At 40.2% G+C, this 14414-nt stretch overlaps 1 protein-coding gene and 1 long non-coding RNA gene across 2 annotated transcripts in view; both read left to right on the forward strand.

Moving 5' to 3' along the window:
• REPS1 (RALBP1 associated Eps domain containing 1) overlaps positions 1-14414 on the forward strand; it is a 499053-nt gene that overhangs the window by 82945 nt on the left and 401694 nt on the right. The window lies entirely within an intron of this gene.
• LOC133225626 (uncharacterized) lies at positions 11022-13427 on the forward strand. Its single transcript, XR_009729215.1, has 2 exons — positions 11022-11147; positions 11324-13427. It is a non-coding gene; the product is annotated as an uncharacterized LOC133225626 (long non-coding RNA).

Genomic DNA, 14414 nt, shown 5'->3' on the forward strand with positions numbered 1-14414 from the left:
TCCATAGCTCTAAAACGCGAGAAACGGGGGGAGAGCAGAAACGGGTTGTCGCCGCCTCAGCAGTAGCGTCTTCTGTGCTCCTTGAGACATTCGGAGATCTGTGTTTGTCGCCTACAGAGAGAGTAGCTCGAGCGTGAATGGTTTTGCAGGTTACAAGGTTTAGGGACAAGCTGCCATCAGTGGCGAGTCCTGTGCCCCAGAGGGCAGCACCGCTTCGCGCTCCGGAGCGCTTTCAGCCTCGGCCGTTCTTAGCCTTCCCCCTCCCCGGCTGTGAGATCCCTTCAGCAGTAGCAGCGGTAGGTAACCGTGTGATAGACACGGACGACCTGCTTTTCTGTCATACAGCTTCACCACCGCAACAGACGTTCCGGGGGAGGAGAGGAGAATACTGAGTCAAGTTAAGATGCGGGTGACCCTGCTGCCGTGTTCAGCTTGATGCAGCCTTCAGTCTCTTCCCAACCTTGGTTCCAGCCCTGAGCAGTTGTCTTGTAGGAACGTAATTTTCAAGGCAGGTGATACTGGCAGGGCATGCCTACCTCGCCTTATTAATTAATACCAAGTCTGTTTCCCAATGCTGTCGCTCTTGTGGGGGAACTCAATTGCATTTGTGGTCATTGCTTATCTCATCAGTGCTTCCTGGCTTTGTGGACTGGAATGCTTGGTACATCTTTCCCAGCTGCAGCTGGTATTTCATGGTGTTTTTTACTCAATGTGGCAGTAGTTTGTTGCCTAGCAAGATGAACTTATAAGTCCTTTCTGCAATTTGTGTCTCAATTGGAATATCTTCTACTTGCAACAAGACCTTGTTTTTTACCTGAGAAACATGTTTGTGTGTGTTTTCTGACATAAACTGTAAGACATTACTTACCAGCTGTGAAAGGCGGTATAATCCTCATCAGACAGAGTGAAAACATCAGCCAGAAGCTTTTGCTGGTGTTTGCAAGGGTATGTCTCTATAAAAAGCTATGGCATAGCTTAACAGATATGCAGCTAGGATGCACTCGTACCTCTGTCTAAACCTTGTGCGATACCAGAAACTGATTCCCTACTTGTATCCTGATCTGAACCTTCTTACGGATCTTGAATTATACTGAAGGGGCTATTAGATATAACAGTGCTTCATCAAGACTTATGTGGGACACTGCACCAGTGAGACTGAGCGGTCACTCCGAGTCCAGAAAGTGGTGCTGTTAAAGGGAGATTGTTTGCAATGACTCTTAGGTGAAGGACTAGGACTAAATGTCCACTGAAGGTAACTCTGCACAGAAAAGTGATTCCTTGCAGCAGGATACAGCTTGGGTCTGATGTGCTGGATCAGTTCTGATACATTATGAACAGTTCTGTTGCAAGGGAGCCATACTGGTGATACAGTGACAGTTCACTTGTACAATAAACAGTCTATGGGTGTTTACCTGTAGGCTACAAGTCTCAAAGAAAAAAGGCCTGGGTGAGAAGAAAACTCTACAACACTGGAGACAGATCAAACAAGAAGGTGGTGGTACAAGTCTGAAGGGGCAAACAGGGAAGCAGGAATAGTTTTTTATCATCTTTTTTATTCCTTAATACAAAAAGTGTATGATATCTAGTTTGGCACACTAGCAAAAATCACACAGGCTGTAAGCCAGTTACAAATTCTCAGACACAGGGCTGCCCAAGTAGAATCATTCACACGCATACATATGTGTGTATATGTATTCGGGTGGCTACAAAAACTGGAAAAAACAAGATTTACGGACAGATTTTTGTAGCTGTTTGAGAGATCTGTATGAGATAATGACTGTTTCTGCAGGGTAACTCCGGAAATGTTTCTGTTCATTCAGCCAATTTCTCACATGCTTTATAAGCAGGTGAGTGTACCCACCTTGCAGTTTGTAGATAGCAGTGTGGTTTTGAATTCCCTTGAACACCCCACAAAGATGTACAATCCATTTTAGCATACAGGTAATGTTTTGCTCCAAGTGCATTTCTTATCACTGCATGCTACATGACATTAGAATTATTATTAAAATATTTCTGTTAACTTCTCTATCTGATTTAGCAGAGCCCACAAGGGCAGGCAACTGGGAAAGCATGAGATTTTATTGTATGTCTTCATAATGAAAGTAATTTTATAGTGAATAATTAATTTCTTATATAAGATAACAGTAAGTTAAGAGCAAAGAATCAAAGGTACCATGGTCTTGATGTGATACTGCAAATCCTATTGCAGATAACATTGTTGTCTGAAATCAAAGATATCATAAATTCACCAGGAAAAAAAATAATATCTGTTTTGGATTATCTCCATTTACCTGAGCTCTTGCATAATTTTGTATTGTGGTAATGATTCGCAGTTCAGAAAATGCTGTTTTCTTCCTTAATAAGGCTTTTTTTCTGACACCATTGTGTTACAGTGGCAGCGTTTGTATATACTTGTTGACTGAACTGCTCCAAGGGTAACAGTTTTAATAGTAACAATGTTATTGTTAAAGAAGCAAATTAAAAAGTCAATTGAATCTGATTTTATTTACATGTATATCTCCTTACAAACTAGAGGCCCAGCTTTGAAGATGCTTTGAAGAAGAACTTCAAAGAAGTTATTCTGCATTTTGTGTTGAGATATGCATGCAAATAAAATCAGATTCTTCTTTCTGAACACCCTATTCAATTAACATGAGATGGCAAGTCAGTTGTAAAGGCTTCCAAGACAGTGATGAAAGTACCTTGTTCTTTGGCATCTATAATTAATCTCGGATGTATTTCACAGATTGGCACCTTGTACTCATGGAAGCATGACATTACTATGGCATCACATTCCAAAAAAGAATCATAAAATGGTTTGGGTTGGAAGGTACCTTAAACATCATCTACTTTCAACCCTCCTGCTGTGGGTAGGGACACCTTCCTCTAGCCCAGGTTGCTCAAAGCCCCATCCATCCTGGCCTTGAACACTTCCAGAGACAGAGCATCTACAACTTCTCTGGGGAACCTCTTTCAGCGTCTCATCCCCTCACATTAAAGAATTTATTTCTAATGTCCAATCCAAGTTTGCCCTCTTTCAGTTTAAAACCATCTCCCCTTGTCTTATCACAGCATGCCCTGGTAAAAAGTCCCTCTCCAGATTTCTTGTAGGTCCTTTTTAGGTACTGGAATGCTGCTGTGAGGTCTCCTCAGAGCCTTCTCTTCTCTAGGCTGAGCAAGCCCAGCTCTCTCAGTTGTCTTCATAGCAGAGGTGTTCCAGCTCTCTGATCATGTTTATGGCCCTCTGCTGGACTTGATCCAACAGGTCCATGTTCCTCTTGTGTTGGGGGCCCCAGAGCTGAACACAGTACTTCAAGTGGGGTCTCACAAGAGCAGAGTAGAAAAGGAGAATCACTTTCCTCAGCCTGCTGGTCACACTCCTTTTGATGTGGCCCAGCATGCAACTGGCTCTCTGGGCTGCAGGAGCACACTGCCAAGTTGCGTTGAACTTCTCATTAAGAGCAGTGAAGAGCATAGTCTGTGACATACCTGTGCAAATGAAGTGAAGCACTTGTTTATGGTATACAACTAGCAGCATAACAATGTATGTGTGTATCAGCCAGTTAAATGTGCAGAACAATACAGCAAAGTTGAAATCATATATAAAGAAAATTAACAGTGGATTAATATGGATGTAGAACTGTGTGGATTAGGCCCATCTGTATTCTGCTTTACAGAATAATGACAGATATGCTCTCAAGAAATGTCACTGAAAATGTGTCAACATGTATACTTACACTGTATCTCTGTACATACATGCACTATGATTTGGCTAAGCGACGGAGTATATATAAATATTTAGACTTCTATATTGTCACTAACCAGTTTCCACATCTCTAACATGAATAGTCCATTGAAGTCAATACTATTACATATGAGAGCAAGCAGTTTAAAACCTCCACCAGTATTATGTGTGAATCCAGTCTCACCTTACTGAAAAAAAAATCAGTTCTTGGTTAGCTACCAAAGCATTACATGTGTGACCTGCTTAAAAACTAAACAAATCTTCTGCCAGAATGTGGATGCTGAATAAGCCATCTCCTTGCATCAGCAGTATGGTGATTTAGTCATCCACACTGTAGAAGAGGGGAGGAAGGAGGGGGAACAGAGGGGACTTGCTGCATCAGTCGGGAAGCAGACTCTTCTCGCTTAACATGTAAGCATGCCTCTGAAGTAGGATGACTGCTCAAAGCTAGTCCTAGTGAGGAAGTTCTTCCTTAAACAGTTTGTAGTTATATAAAAAAATGCTAATATTCTGTATGTGTTCAATAGATATAGAAGCTATTTTACAGTTACATTTGTCTTCTTCTAAATATATAAATATTTTAACATGCACTAAGGTCCTCCAAGGAAAAATCACTTTGGAGCTCTACATTAGTTCCTTTATTAACACTGACACTCCAGTTGGAAAGGAAGAAAGTCTGCCATTGGCTCTGCCAGCACACTCAGTGTTTCACGTGTTGTCCCAAACCTAATACATTTTTTTCAAGCTCTGTTGGGGATCTAAAACTAAAATTGGCGAGAAATGCATAGAGGATTTCTCATAGGGATAATGTATTCTCATTTAGTATTATTTCAAAATGTTTTCCATGTTTTTAAATGCTGGCATATTCTAAAAAGTGTAGGGTTTTCTGAAGGATAAGGCTACGAGTCATTTAAGGGAAATGTGGAGGGAAAGTGGGAAGGAAAAAGACTTTTAGTGCAGGATGATTGCTAATCTCCATCTCTCACCATTGTCTTGCTTGGACAGTACTTGTTCACATCTTGAAATACATTATAATAAAATGATTCCATCTACCAAACTTTCACTAATTTTATCATGAATAACCTTTCTTACAGGACTGAAATGACCCATTGATAGACTTGCAAGAAGGCTTGGGTAATATGGCACCACTCCTTCAAATGCTTACAGACATGTTCAGTATTAGCAGTGAATTTCACATGTGCTTTTAAAATAATTCAAAGTATACCTTGGGCAAACCCTTTATCCTTGGGCACCCTGCTGAATTATTTTTGCAGGTACTCATTGAGCTACTCACTGTAAATGTAACAATGTTTACTATTACTCCAAGATCAGCAACATGATATTTACAGAATTGTATCAAGGTCAGAACCAAAGTGGGAATTCTAAAAACAAGCCCAAACCAGAAAACATGTGACAAAAACCTTTTCTGCGCAGCTGGGGGTGTATTAGTGCAGAGTATGGTTTCTGATGTATCTGATGGAAATAATATGTGGAAAAGACTTGCATTTTATTTAACCTTAAATTTGTAACACCTGTTCTTGGCAGGCACCTACTTTTTTCCTTTTTAAATATTTAAATGTTGAATAATGTTAATTTATTACAAGATAGAACACGCAGCTCATATCACAAAGAACCAAGGTGCATCTTTTGTTTTCTGTAGCCTGCTTTTTAAACTGTTTATTAATCTATCACAAGACGACCATAATGGAAGAAGACCTTGCAGAAAAAAACCCAAACCAGTCTTAAGGTAGCAATTGAAATTAAATACTTGCTGAGCTGTTTCAATAATTTGTTGAAGTGCCTACAAATATTGGTTTATTTTCTTTCCCGTTGTTTACACTTAATGCCAGTGGAAGAAGCCACTATTCACATTCTCTCTATGAAATGCCACTGAAGAGTATTGCTACCACCAAGCAACCCAGGCCTGCCAGGGAAGGTCCAGTAAATGAAGTTCAACTTTTCAAAGCAGTTTCAGCCTCACTTCTAGCATACACAAACATGGGCTTGGCGACACAATCACCTGCACAGACTTCTGAATCATCAGTCATGGCAAAGAACCACAACGGCACAAAATAGGGAGCACATAAAGGCAATTCCTACCAGAAAGATCATAGAACAGGTGGATATGAGACAGAAGAGGAAAAAAGAAAAAAAAAAGGAAACAACTAGACAACTAGGATCTATGTGATCAACTATGGTTTAAGCACAGCAGCAACTTAATTTTTGTCAAAGGTTCTGCTGGCATCATGAGCAAGGATGAATTTGTAGCTTACAGGAAAGAATTTGGAGGTGAATTCTGTTGATTAATCCTTTGGCTTAAAGGAAAACCAGGCAAACTTAGAATTTTCTTCTTGAGACTCAAAGCATAAAACTAACTTGAATATACTTGTTTCTTTTTTTTTTTTTTTTTTTTTAAATGGCAAATTCCATATGCAAAATCTTAATTCATGGGCCTCATTTGGAAACTTCAAGAAAACACAGTAATTTTCTAAAAAGGTCTGCGAAGACAAGCAAGTGGACTTCCTTTACTGAATGTCTGAAGAGCATGAAATATAGCTCTCATAGTTACAGCTATAGAAATAAAGTTATGTTTCAGAAATATAGAAATGTATAGTTATATTCTAGAAATATAACTCAGATTTTTATCTTAGTACTGAAGTAGGACTGAGTTATTTGAAGTCTACAGTTTTTTTGGTCAGATTCATAGTTGGCCTTGAGTCAAATCTTCATGTTTCTTGGGAAATTTAGTTCCCTTCCCCCTCTATAGCTTGGGGGCTCAGTAAATATACAACTGCTATGATGTTTTAAATCACCACGTGATTCTAATTTTTCCAGGATAGAAGATATATTGCTGAGAAGTTCCACTGACTACGTGTCTGTTCTCCCAGACTGACACTGGGAAGCATGTTTGCTATTTCAGACTGTTTTGTTAGACATATACAAATGCAGACCTAAAAACAAACAAAAATCCATGCCCTAAAGAGAATAAATGTACATAGAAATATTTATACAGAAAGCTGTTTCTAAGCAATGCATATGGTAAACACTATAATAGAGTTTTCTGTTTAATATGATTTTACTCTAGTAACTCTAATTAAGAAAGGAAAAGTTAAATATTTGAAGCATTTTCCTTTGCAAGGGCTGAAAAGAAATAGCAATGAGAGGTCTCAGGTCCAAGCAGGACACCTGTGGCTGCGGGTTCTATATTCCTGTAGAATAAAGAGTGCCTGTGTAGCAAAAGATTTAAGGCTTGAATACATGACAGAATCCAGTGGGGAATCAGTAGCACTGTTTCACTGAAGGCAACTGTATGTAGCCTAATAGTTAATGATGGCACAGTACAATAGATATTACTGAGAAGGCTTCTATTTTAAGGTTTTCTTAAATTAATCTTCACAAAATAACAGGTTTAAATAAGGCATCCTTAACAAAGTATATTAAAAAAACAGCTACAGGGAAAAGCATGGTAAAAAGATACAGACTTCAGTGAAACATAGATGACTACATGCACCTATAGGTTTTGGTTGTGAATCACAGTAAATGTATTAGTATTGGAAACTTCAGTTGTAACTGTCATGAAATACAATGCACAGAAAAAATCAACACGTTAAAGAACCAAAGTGGAATCACTGTGAGACTGGTTTTGGGGTTTAGTTGGGTTTTTTCTGCATATGTACAACCAGGGCATAAATTTGTAAACTTCTGGAAAGATACCGTAAGGGAGACTCCTGGAAGGGGGCTCAAATATAGTCTGCATTTTCTTTTTTAATTTTAAAATTTAATTCTATTGGAGACCAGTAACGAGTGGTGTTCCTCAGGGATCAGTGTTGTTACTGGTCTTATTCAACATCTTTGTCAGTGACATGGACAGTGGGATTGAGTGCGCCCTTGGCAAGTTTACCGATGACACCAAGCTGTGTGGTTTGGTTGATACACTGGAGGGAAGGAATACCATCCAGAGGGACCTTGACACTCTTGTGAGGTGGGCTGATGCCAACCTTACGAAGTTTAACTATGCCAAGTGCAAAGTCCTACACCTGTGTTGGAGCAATCCCAGGCACAGGTACAGGTTAGGCAGAGATTCAGAGCAGCCCTGTGGAGAAGGACTTGGGGGTGCTGGTCGATGAGAAAATGAACATGATCTGGCTGCAGTGTGCACTTGCAGCCCAGAAAGCCAACCGTATCCTGGGCTGCATCAAAAGGAGCATGACCAGCAGGTCGAAGGAGGTGATCCTGCCCCTTTACTCTGCTCTTTTGAGACCTCACTTGGAGTATTGTGTGCAGTTCTGGTGTCCTCAACGTAAGAAGGACATGGAACTGTTGGAAGAAGTCCAGAGGAAGGCCACAAGGATGATCAGGGGACTGGAGCACCTCCCATATGAAGACAGGCTGCAAAAGTTGGGGCTGTTCAGCCTGGAGAAGAGAAGGCTGCGTGGAGACCTCATAGCAGCCTTCCAGTATCTGAAGGGGGCCTATAGGGATGCTGGGGAGGGACTCTTCATTAGGGACTGTAGTGACAGGACAAGGGGTAACGGGTTAAAGCTTAAACAGGAGAAGTTTAGATTGGGTATAAGGAGGAAGTTCTTTACTGTAAGGGTGGTGAGGCACTGGAATGGGTTGCCCAAGTAGGTTGTGAATGCTCCATCCCTGGTGGTGTTCACGGCTGGGCTGGACAGGGCCTTGCATGATATGATTTAGTGTGAGGTGTCCCTGCCCATAGCAGGGGAGTTGGAACTGAATGATCTTAAGGTCCTTTCCAACCCTAGCTATTCTATAATTCTATAAAGAGGCTATTCCTGAAATAGGAAATAGTCTGAAATTCTTTACACTTTCTTTCACCCCACTTTTAAGAAGCAGTAAACAGAACTTTTTTAGCTGTATCTCACTGTATTTAAAAGTTGATTCCTATGCTATTAAGCAAAGTGTTTATACATTTTTCTTGAACTAACTAAAAAACTATTTTGCTAGAAATGCTTAAAACTCAGCATGTTCATAGTCCTCTAAGGGACGTGTGCTCTGCCAAGTCTGAAAACACTTGGAACAGAAAGAAGGTCTGAGTAAATCTTGCATATTGTGCTGCATTTTTTTTTTCTGATTTATGAACAAGAGGCTGATGTATGAACAAGAGGCTGATGCTTAGTTTGCACAGTTTGTCTGATCTATGCAGTGAAATAAACACAGCTGCATTTCTTACAGTGATTGCACAATCACATATTTGGTACCCAGAAACCTTTGGGAACATTGAGAGAAGTGTGTGCTAAAAATCCTAATTTCCTTTACTTTCTCTAATATCACGTTCAATTTATTTTAATATAAGGTTTTGTTTGTATAAGTAGACATTGTAATAGTAACATTTCTGCAACACCAGATCATACTGGTTGTAAAGCAGTAGTACTGACACCACATAGGGTTGTAAAAAATACAAACGTGGCAGCAATCACAGGTATTGCTTTCAGTTTCCCAATTTGGAGGCATATAGATCCTCAACTATTACTCCATGTCGTGCAGACTTTACTACTCAGTGTAATTTCTAGATAACCATAGAATAGTTCTCCCCTTATTGTCGAATTTCCAAATTATTATTTGGGAATTTGAAAATGTTTTATTAGACTTTAATTGCTAGTAATTATTAGCAATATGCCAGTGTCTGAGACTGACTGGGTATATAAACAGAAACACTGAGCTTTGCAGCATGAAATCATGCAGAGGAACATAAACATGGCAGCCAGAGACTTTTTATGATCTACCGCAGTGATATATTCTTCCCAAATAAATGTTTTTTTTAAATCAGCTTAAAACCTAAATATTTTTTTTCTGGCTTCCTGTAAATGCCCAAAGCATGGATAGTATAATAAATATATTTAGGAAGTATTTTGTCTTTTTTTTTTTTTCAATCTGAAAGTTTCAAGTGGTATCCAAACAAAATCTCTACAAAATTGGACAGGTGATGGAGTCTGTTGCAGATTGCTGCACACAGTTCCACTATAATCTCACCAGTAACTGGTTCTATTCATGGTGGAGGTCAGAGTGACAAACCGTGCTCCCTTGCAAGGAGGAGAATGGGGGAATCTGTGTTGGTGCATAGATGGTTTATCACACCCTATGTTTTTTCGGTGACCAAAGCCCATATTTTATTTACCTGCTGTATCAAAATGTATCAAAATTCATTTTTGACAGACTGGCATACTCCAGTATCCATCTGTGGTCATCCACTGAAAAAAACTAGGGTGGCATATTTTTTAGAAAGTACTACATATATAATTTAAACAAATACTTCACTATAGCTGTAGTGACTGGTGCTGGAAAGCTAATACCTAAGGAGAAGCTGTGTTCTGTTTTAATGACCAGCACAGTCTGCACACCAGGAAGCAATTTTAAGAGGCTCCTGTCCGTTGGATGTGTCGTTTGCCCTGAGTCCTGAGGCATTCATTTGAGAAGATAATCAGCCTTGTTAAAAGAATACAATTTCAAGTCTTGTTTGGCTGAATTGTTTTTCAAACTGCTTTAGGTTTTTTTTGTGATGATGTTTAGCTAATGAATCGAAATGTAAACAGTGTAATTACTTCAAAGGAGGCTACATATAATACAATTAGAGAAGACATAAATGTGGTCACTGTCTTAGATAAATAAAAATTTCATATGGAATTTACAAAAGCTTTCAACAAAAACTGTTCTCATTAAAGCTAGGGACCGCATTTATGAAATCTCCATATGTTGAGTCTGATTTTCAGCTGATAATTCCTCCAGCCTTTGTTTTTCCAGCTGAATGTTTTCTCTTTCACAAATAATGACACCCATATTCCTGTCCTACAATTCCTTGCTGTATGCAAACCTGTAGCTATGGAACTGAGTAATAAGGAATAATTTATACATTACTTAGGTTAAATTTATATTAGGAAGAAATTTTTCATAAGCGTGGTGAAGCTCTGGAACAGGTTGCCCAGAGTTGTGGAAGCCCCACCCTGGCAAGCATTCTAGGCCAGGCTGGGTGGGGCTTGGAGTGACCTGATTTAGTGAAAGATGTCCCAGCCCACAGCAGGGGGCATGGGAACTAGGTGGTCTTCCAAGGTCCCTTATGGCCCAAACCATTCTGTGATGCTTTGATTCCGTGATTCCATGATATTTAGATGGCCAAAGTCCTTGTAAAATAGAAAGATAAACGCTTTATCAGTTAGGATAAGAATATCTCAGAAGTTTTTTCTGCCACAGAGAAAGTGGAAGCGAGGAATGCACTTTGTTAAAAGACACATAAATGTTCCAACCAAATGAAGAAAACTAGAATGACATCTCAAACTCCAAGACTAGTATTGATCCATTGAGATAATTTCTCAGCAGCTTGGGCTCTATATGGGGAGATGCATCTTGGAATTATTGCCATTTTCCAAGAATTGGAGTCCTAAAAGTGAGTTGTTTCTCAGTTCCACACTGACACAGTGGCAGTCTTCTCTTCATGCTGTAGTCCATTGAACACAACAACTAAAACGCCTCTGATGATCACTTTGAGCTCTGAGTGGGCTGTAACGTTATAGTCATGCTTCGCTAGGCTCTATGATCTCTTGCATGTGTTTCTGTTCACAGCCTAAATTTTGCCTCACTGTTCTGCTCCCCTGAGAACGATCCAACGTACTGCTGTGTCTTGAAGTGCAGAGAGTACATTTTCCGGCAATTTCTTCACACCATGTCAGCCGCCTCATTTTACACAGCAGAGCTGCAGTAGTTCTACACTGAAGACTTCAGATGCTTGCAGAGCAAGATACAGCAGGAATGGAAGGAAGGAAGCAGGGGTAGAAAAGCTCCTCTTTTAGAGGCAAAAGCTGTAATGCCTGGTTGTTGTGTTGTTGAATCATATCCTTAGGCCATCATAACTACCACTTCCTCCACGGGGTTGTTCCTACTGCAGTTAGCTTTGATTGCTTCAATGCACCATTGCTAGCTTGACTTTTATCCACAGACAACTGTGTAAAGGTAGAAGAATTAGAAAGTGTTTGAGAAACTTTAAGCTGGCAGAATGTAGTGTACTGACTCTTGCATTTCTGTAGATACACAGCTCTATAGGTCTTCAGAGCTCCGGGAGCAGCTAGCAGAAGCACAAACCAGACAGACTCCAGCAGTAAGTTTTAGTTTAATGTTAGGATAAAAAAAGAGCAGGGACAAATAAATCACTGGGACTGGTGCAACAAACCACTAACCTTTAAGATAGTGCTCAAGAAAATACCAAACTCATCTACTAGGAAAAGTGTGGATTCATCTGCTAAGCACTTTGAATATCAGGGGTGAAGGAGTTGGAGTTAGCCTTTGTTTAATGGGAAAGATAATATGGTGAAGAAAACCATCAAAAAAAAAGTGCAGAACTAAACAGCCAGGGGAGCTCAGCTCCAGGCTTCAAGCATGTGCATGACCCAGGGATAAGCCAGGCAAGCAGGCTGGGGCTGACAGGAGTTTGAAATGATGAATGTCCAGGGAAATAGGACTTTGTAAAGCAACCTGTGTCAAAGGAATGCTTGTCATCATCAGAGAAGTTCTGCTATTAGGTTTAAAAGAATATCCACAAGATTCCATTTCTGGACAAGGAAGGAGTCTTTTGGGCCATACTGCATACTAATTTCAGCACACACAAAAAAATCAAGAACAGTTCCTGGCACTGGTAAACTGGAAGAAAAGTGATGTTTGGAAGTTCTGCTGCATCATCAGGCAAAGGTGATCATCAGGCTAATACCAGTGTGTACATTCAAAGGAACCCAGCAAAACAGCTACTACTTTTTTCTGTGGTAATTAATTTGATCATTTGGTAGCACTTATATAAAGCACAAAATGTAAGCAGTCATGAGGGACACACCACAAAAGAAACTGGCAAAACTCTGGTACTATTTAATCTTGTCAGGAGTCAGATCTACTCCTATTTTCTGCCTATCTTATGCAGGTTTCTTTGAAAAAGGTTTTCTATTGAAGACAGAAATTAAAAGTACAATGATTAGAAGAGACCAATGGTCCAACAAGACTGGGAACATCCACATACTTCTGGTTAATCAGGAAATCACTCTTTCCTTTCTTTTATTCAATGTCAGAAAACAACCTTCTTTTTGCATAATTGCCTCTATTTTAAGCTTACACCAAACTTCCGCAGCTCAACATTGAGCTTGCTTTCTAAATTACAAACCAGAGCCCATTAGTGCTGCTCTGGGAGCAACAAAGGAATGCCCTCCTTTATCCCTCCAAGCTGTAGTGATGTCTATTTCTGTTTTGAAACTTGATTGAGTTTTCCTAGCCTACACAAGCATGGAGCTTGAATCTGTGGGCTAAGCTACAGTGAGTAAGCCTGGTGATACCAGCTGACCACATCTAAACTCCCCTCTTGGCAGTACTGACAATTTCAGGAAGAACTGTCTGATGTTTCATGGTTGGCCACATGACTTTTGTACTGCTGCTCACCATTTGCTTCTCAGAACCCAAACAGATTGCAGAAGCAAGCTGAGGGAAGGACAGTATTCATTCCGTAATAGGTGATGAGTAACTCCCACAAGATTTGTCTTCTGTTTCTTGAAATAGAACATGAAACTTATTAGGTCTTTAATTTGGTAATTTAACTTGAGGTTTTAAATGCTGAAGGAAGAAAGCTACAATTCAGACGGGATGAATTTTCCAGTGAACTTTGAACTTCCATTAAACATGAAATCAATATTAACTTGAAATATTCAGTAAAGCCTCTACTGTCCCTTTGCCTGCCTTCCTCCTCTGCATCTTGGTTTTCTAGGCTCTGCTCCTCCTCTCAGAGGACCTCCCACTCCTGACTGTGCGTATTTGCAGGTGTGCGACCCAGAACTTTGGGTCACAACTCTGCCAGACTTAGCTGCAGGAGCGAAAGTGACTGCTGTCCACCAAACTCACAGACCTCCTTCTCCAGCACATGCAGCTAAAGCAGCACCTTGCTCCTACCACTGCTGCAGCACAACTGCCACAGACTGAACTGACATGAATGTGCAGGGCCCTGAGCTGCAGGAGTGGCTCGCCAAGGGCAATGGGGAGAAGATCTGGGGCAGCCACTGCTGCTGCCCTGCCAGGCACTGTCCCTAGCCCTAGTGCTCCCCTGGGCCTCCCCATCCTTGCAGTGCTGACAGGAAAGTAAACATTTTCCAACCTTAACCGCTTGAAGTAGACAATATGCACAGGTCCTGGAGAGGGACAGGGTGCCCCTTTGAAAGTCAGTGTTTCCACTGAACTTAGAATTTTTAAATGCTTCCTTTTCAGCATGATGAATACTTTAAATCTTGAACTGTATAAGTATTTAAGCTCTGTTGCCCTTCTTATGTCTCTTACTTTTTGACAGAAGAAACAATCTCTGAGACCGTCCTTTACTGGTTTCAGTTAACTGATGTTCACAGTCACCCAATATCTAAATTTTTTTCACATTTGTTTTCCTTCTGAGTATTCCATGTGGTAACAGCTCATCCCAGAAAAACAGGCCCAAGTAAAAGAAACAGAGTATCATCTGCAATAAACACACAGACTTCGAATGCTTCAAGAATGTCAGTGCATTTAAAATTCAGATTTATTTCTTAACTTGGTTTAACTTGGTTATGAGACAGTATTTGCACCAGAAATGCTCAAGGTGTCACACTAATTAATTTTCCAGTTTGCAAACACAGGAACCAGTGAAATAGGTAAAGTAGGC

The sequence above is a fragment of the Neopsephotus bourkii genome, unplaced genomic scaffold (assembly GCF_033783945.1).
Source record: "Neopsephotus bourkii isolate Nb327-2 ecotype Australia unplaced genomic scaffold, CSIRO-AGI_Nbou_v1 NB_1765, whole genome shotgun sequence".
Classification (NCBI taxonomy): Eukaryota; Metazoa; Chordata; class Aves; order Psittaciformes; family Psittacidae; genus Neopsephotus; species Neopsephotus bourkii.